The sequence below is a fragment of the Grampus griseus genome (assembly GCF_964374135.1).
Source record: "Grampus griseus genome assembly, chromosome: X".
In the NCBI taxonomy this organism is placed as follows: domain Eukaryota; kingdom Metazoa; phylum Chordata; class Mammalia; order Artiodactyla; family Delphinidae; genus Grampus; species Grampus griseus.
Genome location: NC_138999.1, coordinates 35,513,337 through 35,527,469, shown reverse-complemented (window position 1 = coordinate 35,527,469; position 14,133 = coordinate 35,513,337).

The following is a 14,133-nucleotide window of genomic DNA, read 5'->3' as shown; positions in this document are numbered from 1 at the left end:
TATCATCTAATATGCAGTGCATATTTTAAGTGTTATAGTTTTATGGCTCTTTTTTTCTTTATTGTTGGAAGGGGGAGATCCAGGATCCACTCAAGATTCACATTTAGGGCTTCCCTGGTGGCGCAGTGTTTGAGAGTCCGCCTGCCGATGTAGGGGACACGGGTTCGTTCCCCGGTCCGGCAAGATACCACATGCCGCGGAGCGGCTGGGCCCGTGAGCCATGGCCGCTGAGCCTGCGCGTCCGGAGCCTGTGCTCCGCAACGGGAGAGGCCCCAACAGTGAGAGGCCCGCGTACCGCAAAAAAAAAAAAAAAAAATTCACATTTAGTTATCATTTCTTTTACATTAATCTAGAAGAGTTCCCCAGCGTTTTTTTGTCTTTTGTAACATTGATATTTTTGAAAAGTACAAGTCAGTGTTTTTTTCAGAATGTCCTTAATTTGGATTAGTCTGTTTTCTCTTAAAGTTAAATGTTTTTTGGCAAGAATACTACACACGTGTGGTTGTGTCCTTAGTGCATCACAGTGGGAGGCACGTGATATCACTTTGTTCTATTGGTGATAGTGAGTTTGATCATTCAGTTGAGTTGTCTGCCAGATTTCGCCATTGTAAAGGACCTTTTCCTCTATGTAATCAACAGATAATCCAAGGGGAGCCTCTTATGAGAGTGTATGGATAAGTCTTTCACCTAATAGTTAATATCCATTGATGAAAATTCTTAATGACAAAACTGATGACTCTTTTCCCAGTGTTTTCTACCTTTTCCAGTAAAAGTAATGTGTTGAAAAGTAATTAAGTATACATTGAAATATTAATACTTTAAGTAGTGATTTATAAACAAGCCCATTATACTTTTAAAAATTAATACATTCATTATCTATGTTCATTTACATCTCAGATGTTTTACAAATACAGCTTTAAAATGTACGGTATAGCCATTGTTCAAAAGGAAAGCAGCATCATTTTCATATAACCCTTTTAAAGCACTGGGCTTCCAAATATCGATGACCGGTATACTGGTGTGAGTCAGTTAAGTATACATTTGAATTAATAAATCAGCAAGCATGAATTAAGTGACATTTTAGGCCTACCCTGCCACATGCTCCAGTGTCCTAAAAGAAATGTCCACAAGAAGCTATCAGTACTTGTAGATCGTCTCACATAGCTTGTTACTTGATTTTGATTACCTATTGCTGTGTAACAAATCACCCTAAAACATAGTGGCTTAGAACAACAGCAATCCTTTATTTTACTTAAGAGATTTGCAATTTGGGTGGGACTCAATGGAGACAACTTATCTGCTCCTATCATGGCCAGCTGGGGCAGCTCAGCTTGACACTGGAAGATCCACTTTCAAAATGATTCACTAACAAGGCTGGCAAGTTGATACTGGTTGTTGACTGGGAACTCAGCTGGGACTATTAAAGCTGCTTGTGCTTCCTCACAGCATGGTGCCTAAGAACAGGTGTAACAAGAGAATCAAACAGAAGCTATGTGGTAGGCAGAATTCTAAAATGACCCCTGCCCTTGCATAATCTCCTCCAGGTGTGGGCAGAACCTATGAATATGATTAGATATCACTCCCATGATTATATGACAGAAGGGAATTTGCAGATATAATTAAGGTCCCAAAGCAGCTGACCTTAACATAGGGAGATTCTCTAAGTGGACGTGACCTAATCACATGAGGTGTTTTGTGTTTTGTTTTTGGCTTAAGACAACAGAAGTTTATTTTCTCACAGTTCTAGAGACTAAAAGTCCAAAATTCAGCAGGGTCACGCTCCCTTTTGGGGCTGCCTCTTCCATCTTCTGGTGACTACAAGCATTCCTTGGCTTGTGGCCACAGTACTCCAGTCTTGGCCTCCATGGTAACATTGCCTCCTCCTCTTCTGTGTGTCTTCTCTCTGTCACATGAGCCATTTGAGTGTGGGTCTGGAGGTCAGAGACGGAGAAAGTCAGAGATTGAAAGTGTGAGAGGGATTTGACCTGAGGGAGATTCTCTATAGCTGGCTTTGAGCGTGAAGGGGGCCATGTGGCAAGGAATTTCGGCAGCCTCTAGGAGCTGAGGGCAGCCCCAGCTGAGTGCCAGCAAGGAGAGGCAGACCTCAGTCCTACAGCCACAAAGAACTGAATTCTTCCAACAGCATGCATGCCTTTTGAGACCCTGAGCAGAGAACCTAGCCATGCTGTGCCCGGAGTTCTGACCTACAGACTGTGAGCTAATACGTGGGTGTTCTTTCAAGCCACTAAGTTTGTGATAATCTGTTGTGCAGCAATAGAAAACTAATATAAGCTGTATTTATTGGCTTTTATGATCTAGCCTCGGAAGTCCCATAACATAACTTTCTCCAGACAAAAGCCCACCCAAACTCAACGAGAGCGGACATAGACCCACCTCTGTAAGGCAGGAATGTTCAAAGTCATACTTTTAAAGAAAAGCATGTGGGATGGGAAATATTGTTGGACCACCTTTGGAAACTACAGTCTACTATATTCTTTAACTTGAAATCACATGACTATAGAACATTGGATCTCACGGATTGTCTGTACAATAGGGATGATGGTGGTACCTACCTCACAGCAGTATGGCGAGGTTTCAGTGTGTTCGTCCATGTTCAGTGCTTAATATAGGGCCTGGTGTATAAGAAGTGCTCAGTGAATTTTACCTGTTATCATTATTATCGTCCAGTCCAACCCTCTCAGTTTACAAATAAGGCAGGAAGCTTTAAGGAATTGTGTCATTTGCCACGGTGACTCGGTGAATTCATGGTAGACCAGGATTAAGATTTCCTTCTCTCACTGTAATCCTCTGCACAAATCACTTTAACGTCTGATGTGTTTCTGTCTTTCCAACTATGTTGTAAGTTCCCTTAGGCCAGCGAAAGTATCACCGAATGAAATATTCCTTCTCCCCACAAGCCTTTCTAATGTGTTGACTGGATTTGGCCCAAATTGAACAAGACAAGATCTGCCTGTTCAGAGGGGCATTTTAAAGCTAGAGAAACGGAGGTACAGACAACGGTACAGGCAACGTTTAAGTGACTTTCCTGGTAGATTCCCAGCTGGTAGATGCCTGGCTAAATATAGTCTTTGTGTAAGGTTTGTGCCTGGTAGATATTTGTTGGTTGTTACAGTTGCAATGAATGGCCCAAATGGAGGGTAAGACACTGTAATGGAACTTGGGGAGACTTGAGAAGGATACAAGGCTAGAAATGGGCAAAGCTGTAGAGAATCCTACCTGGCAAAGATAGTGACAAAACAGTTTTAGGATTAGAGAACATCAGTAATGCTGTCCTGGGATTACCCTTCCCCACAGGGAAATTAGGCTGCTGTATATTTCACTGTATTTTAATAGATGAGAGTAAGCAGTTAAAGGTTTATTATTATTATTGATAGTATTTCTTTACCATTATTATCATTTCTACTCTCTGTGCCAACATAAAGCTCTCAGGGCCCGCTGTGTGGCTCCACCTTGAGACACATGAACATGGAGGGCAAGTTCACTGGCATCTTTCAAAGGAAAGCGCTGGGAGAAGACTGGCAAATACTAAGATTCCCAGCTTTCCCCAGCCTACTGAAAACTTGCCCTCGCGTACTTTCTTCTAACGAAGATTCCAGGTTTACAGGTCTCATGACATTTTGCTGGACGTTAAGGATCCGGACCCACGTGGCCGCTCAGTGAGTTCCAGGGCACTGGACCATGGAGAGCACACCTTTTGATTTTAATTTATTTTCTTTTTAACTTCTTATTCTGAAATAATTTCACATTCACAGAAAAGTTTAAATAGTTTAAAACAAGAATGACAAAGCAAGAAGTGTGAAAAGAACTCATGTATATCCTTCGCCGAGATTTACCAACTGTTAACATTCTGACACATTCGCTGTATGGTTTTCTTTGCCCCTAAGAACTTCAGAACTTCAGTGTCGTTTTCCTAAGCATGCAGACGCTCGTGGACTTTCTCTTACGTTACCGCAATATACCCATCAACAGCAAGGCATTTACCATTGATACAGTACTGTAATCTACAATCCTTATTCACATTTTGCCAATTGTCCCAATAAATGTCCTGTGTCACAATTGCTGTTTCCAGTCCAGGATGCAGACTGGGGTCACGCATTGCATTTAATTGTGATGTCCCTGTAGTCTCCTCTAATCTACAACAGTTCCTCCGCCTTTCCTCAGCATTCATGACCTTGACACTTTAGAAGCATACAGGCCAGTGGTTTGATAGAATGTCCCTCAGTTTGGGTTCCCTTGATGTTTTCTCACGACCACGTGCAGGGAGTTCATGTTTGGCAGGAGCCCCGCAGAAGTGACATCCTGTGCCCGGCGTGGCACCTTACCAGGCACATGATGGCCATTAGTGAGACGAAGGTGGCCTTCTGGTGACTAGTGAGAGCAAGGTAATGTTCACTAGGTCTCTCCACTGTAAAGTCAGTATTTTCCCCTTTGTAATTCATAAGTAATTTGTGGGGAGATACTTTGAGACTATGTAAATATCCATTTCCTCATCAAATATTTTAGCATCCATTGATGATTCTTGCCTGAATCAAGAATTACTGTAATGGGAGTTCCCTGGTGGGCCAGTGGTTAGGACTCGGCGCTTTCACTGCCGTGGCCCGGGTGCAGTTCCTGGTTGGGGAACTAAGATCCTGCAAGCCTTGCAGTGCGGCCCGAGGGGTGGGGGGAAAGGATTACTGTAATGATGACAGCATTTAATTAATGTATTTATTTTTGGCTGCGTTGGGTCTTCGTTGCTGCACGCAGGCTTTCTCTAGTTGCGGCGAGCAGGGGCTACTCTTCGTTGTGGTGCGCGTGCTTCTCACTGCGGTGGCTTCTCTTGTTAAGGAGCACGGGCTCTAGGTGCACAGGCTTCAGTAGTTGTGACTCGCAGGCTCAGTAGTTGTGGCTTGCGGGCTCTAGAGCACAGGCTCAGTAGTTGTGGCGCACAGGATTTGCTCCGCGGCATGTAGGATCTTCTCGGACCAGGGCTGGAACCCATGTCCCCTGCATTAGCAGGGAGATTCTTAACCACTGCGCCACCAGGGAAGTCCTAGCAGTTTAGTTTTTAAATGATTTTCTGTCTTGTGGTTTAAAACAAAAATCAGAGATTGTATTTCATTAGAGCTTCCCTGGAATGCTGGCCAACATTTATAAAACATAAGACTATTCCTGAATTATGGCTATGAAAACTGAACATTTAGGATTTAGGTATTTTATGAAATTTTTTTTGGCCACACCTTATGCTGATTTCCTTGGAATATTTGCTTTCACATTGTACCAAAGGGAATCAGTAGCACCGTGCCTCGAGAGAAGCTGGATGAATAAAACAGTAGGCAGGGGCTTCCCTGGTGGCACAGTGGTTGAGAGTCTGCCTGCCAGTGCAGGGGACACGGGTTCGAGCCCTGGTCTGGGAGGATCCCACATGCCGTGGGGCAACTAGGCCCATGAGCCACAATTGCTGAGCCTGCGTGTCTGGAGCCTGTGCTCCGCAACAAGAGAGGCCGCGATAGCGAGAGGCCCGCGCACCGCAGTGAAGAGTGGCCCCTGCTCGCCGCAACTAGAGAGAGCCCTCGCACAGAAATGAAGACCCAACACAGCCATAAATAAATAAATAAAAATTTAAAAAAAAACAGTAGGCGGATATATTGGCTCTGCTATTTTCAGTTACCGCAAAAAGTAATTTTAGAGCCATCTGTGGCCCTGATTCTAATCTTTTGCCTTCTTATGCCGTTTTTCCCCCCCTACACATGTGAATACAGTGGCTGAAGCCTGCGTGGTTATGCAGCGTCTTCCAGTAGCTAAGAGGACGTCAATTAAGTGTGTTATACCTCGGCTTCTCTAGCTATAAAACGCCCCCTGTGTCCTGGTCTGGTCTGGGTCCCTCCGTGCAATTGAGTGGCAGGAGGGGATCATTGGGTTGGGCCCCCAGTGGACCGTGGCTTCCTCCGCATCTTCTGTTTCATGTCTGCCTTATTCCTGTGTCCTCAGATCAGGTCAGTGGTGAAAGAAGCAGAAGGCTGCAGGCCTTCCTCCCCCTCCCCTGCCAGGGCCTCATTCGCAGCGTCCTGTCACCGGAAATAGGTCAGTGCCTACTCCTCACACACAGTCTTGGCACCGGAAATGAAAAAACCTTTTGTTAACCTTTTACTGAAAGGATCATCAAGTATTTTAAATCTTTGAAAATTTTGATATTTTAAAACTTTGTTTTGAAAGTGTTTCACACTTACAAAAAGGTTGCAAGAATGCAGAGAATTCTCATATACCCTTTCCTGAGATCCACCAAGGTCAGATTCTATCCGGGAAGCAGGGCCGCCACTGGATGAGAAGGGATTTGTTGCAGCGAATAGACGGGACGGAGCTGGGGATGTTATGGGGGAGGTGGAGGGAGGAAGAGTCGACAGCCGGTCAGTGCGAGGAGCCAAAGCGGGGCCTGGGCCCTGAAGGGAGGCTGACCAGGAGTCTAGTGCTGGGCCTGGGGGGAGGCGCTGGGGTCAGCCCCGCAGTCGGGGATGCGCTGGCCACGGAGCAGAGAAGAGAACAAGCTGGAGTCCACCAGCACCTCTGTGCCTGCCTGCCTGCCTGCCTTCCACTGCGTTTAACCCTGCCGCCTTCTGAGAGTCAGTTTCCTTCTGCTGCAAACCTCTTGCAGTGATGTTTGAGCCAGCTCTTCCCTGGAATCGCGCGGGGAAGGCGATTCCAGGAACCACGGTCCGGCTCAACCGGGTTGACACAGTACCGACCACTGCAGCCAAGTTGAAACTTTGCCATGTTCGTTCTATTGTTCTCTTTATAGATGTGCATGTGTATATGTGTGTGTGTGTATCTGTATATGTAACATTTATATATATATAATCCAAACACACATTACTTTTTATCTGAACCATTCGAGAGTAGGTTGCAAACATCATTTTGCTTTACTCCTTAATACTTCACTGTGTATTTCCTAAGAACAGAGATATTCTCTGATGTAACCACAGTATAGTTATGATGAAATGTTGTATACAATATTTTATGTAATTATAGTGCACATTTCAGTTTTGTCAGTGGTCCCCAAAATGTCCTTTATTGCATTTTTTCTCTTCAGTACAGGACCCATGCAGGGCATTTAGTAGTTCCCTTTCATCTGGAACAGTTCCTCAGCCTTTCTCTGTTTTTCATACCATGGACATTTTTGAAGAGCACAGACCAGTTGTTTTATAGACTGTTCCTCAGTTGGGGCCTGCCTGATGTTTCCTCACAGAGTCACATCTCAGCCAAAATACTGTCAAAGTGATCGGTGTCCTTCCCAGAGTATCACATCCAGAAGCACGTGTCTGTCTGCCCCTCACTGGTAATGTCCATTTTCATTACCTAGTCAAGGCATTGTCCAGTTTCTCCACTGCAGAGATACGACTGCCCCTTGCAGCTAATAAACGCTCAGTAGGTAATTACTTTAAGACTATGTAAATATCCTGCTCCTTGTCAGACTTTCTCTCCCATAGATTCAGCGTCCATCTTCTCCAAATCCATATTTACTGTGATGGATGCAGAGTGGTGATTTTCCAGTTCCACCAGTCCATCCATGTATATCCGTCAGCATTACTATAAGGAAGACCCTCCCTTCTCCCTCCATTTTTTGTTTGTTTGTTTGTTTGTTTGTGCTGCACCGCTTGCGGTATCTTAGTTCCCCGACCAGGGACCAAACCCGGGCCCTTGACAGTGAGAGTGCCGAGTCCTAACCACTGGACCGCCAGGGAATTCCCCCTTCTCCCCCTTTTTATATACTTACCTATTTATTATTAAGGTGGTCTCATGGATTCCTACTTTATTCAGTGGGTTATAATCCTTTACTGTCCCCTTAATTTGATGCCCTAATCAGCCCATGTTTGGACAGTGGGAGCCTCTTGAAGCTGTCTCCTCTGACCTTTCAGCATTAAACTCCACAAAAAGATACACCCTGCAAGGGCTGTCTTCTCCCCGATTTATTCCATGCTGTCCACCCCCATCCCCAAACTTATAGGTAACTAACTACATCGTTTTCTGGTTCATCCTTCCTGTGTTTCCTTTTGCAAAAGTGAGGAGATACGTGCATATTTACTTATTTCCCTTTCTTACACAAATGGGAACAGACTGTTTAAACTCCTTTTCACTTTACAGTATATCCTGGAAACCACCCCACATCACCTCACACAGATCTTCCACATTCTTTTTTCTACAGCTATGTAGTACTCCATTGTGTGGATGTATCATCGTTTATTTAGCCAGTAGCCTTGATTTGGACACTTGGGTAGTTTCCACTATTTGGTGAGTACGAATAATGCTGAATATCCTTGTGTCTGTATTTTCTTGTTGTTACTGGTGTATTTTAAGAGGAAGGCCCTAGAAATGGTACTGCTGGGTCAAAGGGTAAATACAAACCTAGTTTTGCCAGATATTGACAAATTCACCTTCCATTTTGCATTCTCACAGTGTTTAAGAGTGTCTGTTACTGCACAGCCTTGTCAACAGTATATTGTCAGGCTTTAGAATGTTTGCTAACCTCATAGATGAGAAATGGTATCTCACTAGTTTTTTCTAATAACAGCTGTATTGAGGTACAGTTCACATACCCTGCAATTCACCCATTTGAAATGTACAGTGGTTTTTAGTGTTTTCACAGAGCTGTGCCATCATCACGGTAATCAATTTTAGAACATTTTCGTCGCCCCGAAAAGAAACCCCTTACCCGTTAGCAGTCCCTCCTCATTGTCCCCTCCCCAAAGTCCCTGGCAACCTCTCAACTCCTTCCTGACTCTAAGAAGTTGCCTATTCTGGACATTTCATATATGTGACATTAGGTCTGGCTTCTTTCATTTAGCGTTATGTTTTCAAGGTTCGTCCATGTGGTAGTGTGTGTGTCAGTACCTCATTCCTTTTTATGGCAGAACACTCTTCTACAATGTGGAGAGACCACATTGTGTTCATCCATTCATCAGTTGGTGGGCATTTGGGTTGTTTCCGCCTTTTGGCTATTGTGAATAGTGCTGCTGTGAACATCTGTGTACAAGGTTTTTGGGTTTTTTTGTTTGTTTTTTTAATTGAAGTATAGTTGATTTACAATGTTGTGCCCATCTCTGCTGTACATCAAAGTGTCTCAGTTATACACATGTAGACATTGTTTGTATCCTTTTCCATTATGGTTTATCACAGGGTATTGAATATAGTTCCTTGTGCTGTACAGTAGGACCTTGTTGTTTATCCATCCTGTATATGCTAGTTTACATCTGCTAACCCCAAACTCCCAGTCCTCCCCTACCTCCCCTCCCCTCGGCAACCACAAGTCTGTTCTCTAGGTCTGTGAGTCTGTTTCTGTTTTGTAGATAAGTTCATTTGTGCCATATTTTAGATTACACATATAAGTGATATCATATGTTATTTGTCTTTCTCTTTTTAACTTCACTTAATATGATAATCTCTAGTTGCATCCATGTTGCTGCAAATGGCATTATTTCATTCCTTTTTGAGCAGTATTCCATTGTGTGTGTGTATATATATATATATATATATATATATACACACACACACACCACATCTTCTTTATCCATTCATCTGTCGTTGGACATTTAGGTTGTTTCCGTGTCTTGGCTATTGTGAATAGTGCTGCTGTGAACATAGGGGTGCATGTATCTTTCTGAATTATAGTTTTGTCCAGGTATGTGCCCAGGAGTGGGATTGCTGGATCATATGGTGATTCTGTGTTTACTCTTCTGAGGAACCTCCATACTGTTTTCCATAGTGGCTGCACCAACTTACATTCCCACCAACAGTGTAGAAGGGGGTTCCCTTTTCTCCACACCCTCTCCAGCATTTGTTATTTGTAGACTTTTAAATGATGGCCATTCTGACTGGTGTGAGGTAGTGCCTCATTGTAGTTTTGATTTGCATTTCTCTAATAATTAGTGATGTCGAGCATCTTTTCATGTGCCTACTGGCCATCTGTATGTCTTCTTTTGAGAAATGTCTATTAAGCTCTTCTGCCCATTTTTTGATTGGGTTGTTTTATGTGGTTGTATGTTTTCACTTCTCTTGGGTAGATCCCTAGGAGTGGAATGACTGGGTCATATGGTAACTCCATGTTTAGTCTTTTGAAAAACTGTCAGACTGTTTTTCCAAAGTGGCTTCAACGTCTTACATTCCCACCAGCGGTGTACGAGGGTTCCAATGTCTCCGCAGCCTCAGTAACGCTTGTTGTTCTGTTTTTGATCGCAGCCATCCTAGTTGATGTTCTCAGTGTAGTTTTAATTTGCACTCTTACTATGAGTGAATTTGAGGATCTTTTCACATGTTTAAGGGCCATTTTACTATCCTTTTAGGTGAATTGTCAATTCATGTCTTTGGCTTGTTTCTATATGGGAATTTTGGACTTTTCTCCCCCTCTCATTTTGAAAGTTCTCTCTATATTAGAAATATTGGTACTTTATCTGTGAGGTATGTCGCAAATATTTTCTTCTTTTGTGGTGTTTTTAGCAGCATTACTCATAATAGCCTCACACTGTGAACAGACATTTCAAATGTGGTCTATCCATTACTGGGATACTGTTCAGCAATAAAAAGGAAGGAACTATGGATACATGCTATGACATAAATGAACTTCAAAAACCTGATGCGCAATGAAAGAAGCCAGACACAGGAGACCACATGCTATATGATGTCGTTTATATAAAATATCCAGAAAAGGCAGATATATAGAGACAGAAAGAGTAGTAGTTGCCTGGCTCAGGGGATCAAAGTGCAAAATGGGATCAACAGTAAATGTGCATGAGGGTTCTTGGGTGATGAGAAGGTTCTAAACTGATTTGTGGCAGTGTCGCACAGCTTGGTAAATTTACTAAAACATCATTGAATTGTACACTTGAAATAGGTATGTTATATGATATCTAAAATATACCTCAGTAAAATTAGAAAAAAATTATATTTTTAGATAGTAAAATTTATCAACCTTTTCTTTCATTGCATCTGGGTTTTGAGTCGAGTTGGGAAAGCTGTTCCCTACACTTGGGCCATTGAAGTAATTCACCCTGTTTTCTTCCAATACTTGTATGGTTTCTTTCTCTCCCTTTAAAATCTAGATCTCTCACCCATTTGGAGTTTGTTCTTGCGTGTGCTGGGAGATAAGGGATCTAGTTTTATCTTTTCCCGTTTGGAGTTTGTTCTTGCGTGTGCTGGGAGATAAGGGATCTAGTTTTATCTTTTTCCAAATGGGTATCCTGTCGCCCCGACATTTATTCAAAAGTTCACCTTTGCCCAGTGATTTGAGATGCCACTTCTACCATATACTAAATTTCTGTATGTACTTCAGTCTGTCTCTAGACTTTCTGTTCTATTCCATTGGTTTGTCTATCAGTGCATCAATACCATACTGTTTTTTTTAGTGGAACATTTTATTTATTTATTTATTTTTGTGGTACGCGGGCCTCTCACTGTGGCCTCTCCCGCTGCGGAGCACAGGCTTCAGACGCGCAGGCTCAGCGGCCATGGCTCACTGGCCCAGCCGCTCCGCGGCATGTGGGATCTTCCCGGACTGGGGCACGAACCCGTGTCCCCTGCATCGGCAGGCGGACTCTCAACCACTGGGCCACCAGGGAAGCCCTACTTTTTATTCTTTTTAATAGATCTTTATTGGAGTATAATTGCTTCACAGTACTGTGTTAGTTTCTGTTGCACAACAAAGCGAATCAGCCATATGCATACACATGTCCCCATATCCCCTCCCTCTTGAGCCTCCCTCCCATCCTCCCTATCCCCACCCCCGTAGGTCATCCGCAAAGCACCGAGCCGATCTCCCTGTGCTATGCTGCTGCTTCCCACCAGCCAACTATTTTACATTCAGTAGTGTATATATGTTGATGCTACTCTCACTTTGCCCCAGCTTCGCCCTCCCATCCCATTTCCTCAAGTCCATTTTCTGCGTCTACCTCTTTATTCCTGCCCTGCAACTAGGTTCATCAGTACCTTTTTTTTTTAGATTCCATATATATGCGTTAGCATAAACCATACTGTTTTAATCATAGAGGCTTTATGTTTTAATATCTGGTAGAGAGTTCACCCTTGTAACTTTTCCTTTTCACTGTTCTCTTAGTTTTTTATATATAAACTTCAGGATCAACCTGTCTAGCTCCAGAAAAACATTTTTATTTTCATTAGGATCAGATTAAATGTGTTAATTAACTTAGGAAGAACTGACATTTTTATGATGTTGTTGTGGGTTGAATTTTGTCCACCACAAAGATATGTTGAAGTTCTAACCCCTGGTACCACACAAGGTGACCTTATTTGGAAATAGGGTCGTTGCAGATGTAAGTAGTTAAGATGAGGTCATACTGGAGTGGGCCCAGTACTGAGGGTGGGCCCTTAGTCCAATATGACTGTTCTTATAAAAAGGAATTCTGCCTCAAGTCTAGCATAGAAATACAGGTTTGAGTTTCCAGCCTGCTGGCCTGTGCCCACAATCACATGAACCAGCTCCTTAAAATAAATGTGCATGTATATATGTGTGTGTATATGTATTTTTCATACATTCTCTGGAGCACACCGACTGATATACATGTTGTTTTTCTATTCAAAAAGATGTCTTTTCATTTGTCTATTTTTGTGTCTTTTAAGAGTGGTTCAAAATTGAAACTTGGTTTCTATAGCCATGGTTTGAGATATAACATTCTGGGCTTGTATGTTCTTTCCTTGGGTTTCTTGACAATGCTGTTCTGCCCTCACAGTACTTTGCATATTACACATGAGAAGTCTGATGCTAGGCAAATTTTCTTATTCATATAAGTAATTTGACCTTGTGCCTGGAAGCCCTGAAGATCTTTTGTCTTAAAAGTCTAAAATTTTAATGAGATATGTCTCAGAGTTGATAGATTAGTGTCAATTTTCTGAAGTACATGGTGGGCCATTTCAATATGTAGATTTAAATTTTCTCTTATTTCTTGGATTAGAGTTTAAAAAAAGGTAATGTCACCAAAGATTAGGCATATTGAGATCATGTGCCTCCTGACATCATGAGCAAATATCAAACCAACAATTTTATAGACATTCTATAAAATCACTGGCCATTACTTTTTCAAAAGTGAACCAGTGGTCCAGTGGTTAGGACTCGGCACTTTCACTTGCTGGGGCCCCGGGTTCAATCCCTGGTCCAGTCTCTGGTTGGGGAACTGAGACTAAGGAGACAGGACAACTAAGCGAAATGCGCTCCTGAACTGCATCTGGGTCCAGTAAAAGGTCACTAGAGTAGGACAACTGACATAATTTACCAACCAAAGTTTGTTCCTATTATTTGCAACCAAGAAACTAGCCAGTACATATCAGTGGTACAATGATGGGCCCAAGCAGAGTTCCTTGAATTTGGTACTATTATTATAGTTTATATTAAGCATTAACAAACCTTTGAGCATGTTATCCCACTGAATGCTGACTTTCACAAACCTGGAGTATTACCATCCCCGTTATATAGATGAAAAACTTTGATTCAGAGAGGATTAAGGGATTTGCCCAAGATTGTTCAGCTAATAAGTGGTGAATCGGATAACTGAATTCATCTTTATTTCAGTTACAGTGCTTCTTAACTAATGCCTTTTTCTGACAACTCCTTATTTTTCCAGGAAACCACTGCGTAGTCTGTCGTGAAAAGGCTAGAAAGAAACCTACCTGAAGCCAAGGTTGGAAGGCCTGATGCCACTGCACGTTTTGGAAATTGTTGGTCGCTCACCCATTAAAAAGTAAGTTTATGGCTTCCATATTATTTGGTACTAGTGAAAATGGATTCAGGATAGCATTCCTTCACAAAAGACAGCCAAAGAAAGTAAAAAATCAATTTTCTATTATTCTTAACAGAATTAGGCTATAAGCAGCATCTACCACATGTAGAATCTCAGGTATTTTATAAACCTGGAATATTCCACCGATTAGATATAAAGTGACTGGGTTTTCTCTTTCAGTGTCAGTGGAATAGTCTGCCATGAGCCTGACTTTCCTGCCTCTCACACAAATCTTGACATCATGATTTATGTTCCTGAACAAATTAGACTTAAGAGCAAATCATCAGCAACAGGTATAATAATCTTGGCAGAACATTTATTTTAATTAATTGCTTTCTGCCTACCACAGATGGAA